This window comes from Vombatus ursinus, unplaced genomic scaffold (genome assembly GCF_900497805.2).
Source record: "Vombatus ursinus unplaced genomic scaffold, bare-nosed wombat genome assembly UNPS02014909.1, whole genome shotgun sequence".
NCBI lineage: Eukaryota > Metazoa > Chordata > Mammalia > Diprotodontia > Vombatidae > Vombatus > Vombatus ursinus.
Window position 1 is genome coordinate 14,973,160 of NW_020954687.1, and position 3,148 is coordinate 14,976,307.

A 3,148-nucleotide genomic window follows, 5' to 3' on the forward strand; every position below is an offset into this window, starting at 1 on the left:
ATATATATTTAGATATGCTTATATACATATATGTATGCAAATATGTACACACATATTTATACCTAGATGTTTATAGCTAAGTGCATACATAGATACAGCTATACACATACATGTGTGCATATGTGCACACATATATGGACATATTAATATATCTATATATGTATGTGGATGCATGTAGCCATATAGGCCTGTGTATATATTTAATATACAAATATCCATGTATACATTTATAAGTATATATGAACATCTATCTATATATCCATCTGATGCTTTCCTCTGTCTTTGAATTTCTTTGAGTATGTTGCTAGAATGTAATGTCACTGGTTCAAAAGATATATCCAGTTTAGTGACTTTTCTAATAAAATGTCAAATGGTTTTCCAGAATATTAGGACTAATTCACAGCTACACTATACTGTACTTCCCTACATACAACCTCTACAACAATTAAATAAATAATAAAATCAAGAATGCTAAATACTGGGGATCTTTACCTGATGGGGAATGCTAAAACTGGAAAAAAATGGTTGACAGAAAATAAGCATGTTGTGGTATTTCGTAGATGTTCAAATAAGCTAATTTCTGCTAAGCATTTTTTTCCAGTTTTAGCATTCCCATCAGGTAAAATTCTCTAGCATCTGGTATTGTTGAGTACATAAATACTAAAATACTGTACTTTGGTGCTAATCATTTTAATTGATCAACTTTTAATTTTTAATCAGTAGCAATTAATCTTTATTATTTATTTATAATTTAGATTAAGTCCTGATAGTGTCATGACCCCTTTATTCCTTTTTGTCCCATTATATCCATTGAAAGCCTTGATCTTTTTTATTTCTCCAGAAGAATATTATTATGTTTTGATCATAGCCTGTAAAGTAATGCCTCAGTAATTTGGTTGTTATGAAACTAAATCTGCCAATTTATTTAGGAATCATAGTCTTTATTTAGATGAATGTGGTCTACTCATAATTAACATCCTCAATTATGTGTTTTTTATTTATGTAAAGAAGGTATTAAAATTGTATTTATATATGAGTATGTGTTAGTTGGTTAACTTATAGGAATTTTACAAATTTAGCAGTTATTTTAATGCAAATTTTTTCCTGTTGAATTTTCTTAGTAATATGTAGAAAATCTGACTTTGTAGAGGTTTATTTAAAGACTTACTACCTTGCATATTTTTTAAATTATTATAAATAATCTGTTACTGAATCTCTAGAACTTCATCAGCAAACAAAAGTATCACCTGTAAACGGAGTTTATTTTGCTCTTCTTAATTTGTGTGTGTGTGTGTGTGTGTGTGTGTGTGTGTGTGCACGCGAAGCAATTGGTGTTAAGTGACTTGCCCAAAGTCATACAGCTAATGAGTGTTATGTGTCTGAGGTCAGATTTGAACTCAGGTCCTCCTGACTCCAGCGCCGGTGCCCCATCCACTGCATCACCAAGCTGCCACTATTTTGCTCTTCTTTACCTATTTTGGTTCCCTCAATTTATTTTTTTCTTATTGCCATAGTTAACATTACTAGAACTATATCAGTTGCATAGTTGTATGCTCAATTAATTAACCTATTGTTTCTCACCTTGTGAGCAGTAACTTTATGATTGCTTTCATTGAATCTCATACCTTTTTGGTATGCTGTCATATCGTTATAATTTTCCTTGATAATTTGTGTTTTTTACCAATGTATTTATTATATATTGTTAAGTTTATTAACGTTTAAATGATTATTTTATATCCCTATTTTATTATAACATTTTTTTGCATTTTTATCTGGAAAGGAATTATTTAATGATTCTTTCTACATTTGTTTATTAATTGCTTGTGCCCTAACCCAAGAATATTTTGTGTAAAAGTGTCTCACAAAACCGAAAGAAATTCCTATTAGAACGATTTCTATTCAACAACCACTAAAGACCTATTATGTCTAATTTCCTTAAAATTATGTTCAGATCCTTAACATTTTTCTCATTTATTTTTCTGTTTGATTTCTGTAGGTCTAAAAGGGGCACATTAAAGTGACCAACTGCATTAATCCTTCAAGCACCAACACTGTAATGGGGCATCTTTAAGTTCATAGTAATAAATTATATTAGGACTCTGTAATTCATCAGAGAACACTTTATTTTAAAATAATTATTATAGAAATAAATATCATAAAACATACACATGTCGGGAGGAAAGCTTACATTGTATTCTATGAGGTTCAAAATTACATTAGCTCTTTTTTCCTGAATATTAGATACTGTTTTTGTTTTTGTTTTTATTTTTACTCCTAAAAATGTAGTTTCACTAATAATAGTTTTGCTTTTATTAAATTATATTTTGAAAGACATCCTTAAAGTATTAAGTGATTATCTATGGGATGTGAAAAAGTTTCTACAACAAAATTAATGAAATGAAGTAGTGAGGAACTGATTTGATAGTGAGCATATATATGTATATGTGTGTGTGTGTGTCTGTGTATAGTAACACATGACTTTTCTCAAGCATAAAAGAATGATTTCTCTGCCTTGAATCTTCAGCTTTCAAATTAAATAGGGTATTTCCTCCTACTCTTCTAAATGCTTTTTGAATATATTAGTATGATAACTGCTGCTTATGAGCATCATAATTAGAAAGCAACTTGTTAGAATAACAAAAAACAAATCAGCAATTTTTCTGCTTATTAAAGAATTCTTACAATGTTTGTTTAAGAGATATTACCTTCTCAAATGTTATTTCATTTACAATGATCAATCTTGTTATTATCTATGTGTGTATACATATATATAGATACATATACTAAAATAACAAGATTGATCTTTGTAAACCTATAGATATATACGTATCATTGTAAGTATATGTATGTATGTGGGTGTATACACACAGACAGATAGATAGACAGATAGATACACACACACACACACACACACACACACACACACACACACACACACACACACCTGGGGCTTTCCTAGTTCTAAGAGGTCAGAAGTTTGTTGTTCTCTGCAGTTGTTTACTCCAAACGGTACATGGTATACTGGAGGAAAAGACTCTTCTAAAAAAGTGTAAACACAGACACAGAGGAGTGAAGTTTGCCATAATGCATTCAAACTTTATCTCCTCACCATTCTTTTGGATGAGGGTTGTGAAACTTTCTCTCCCTT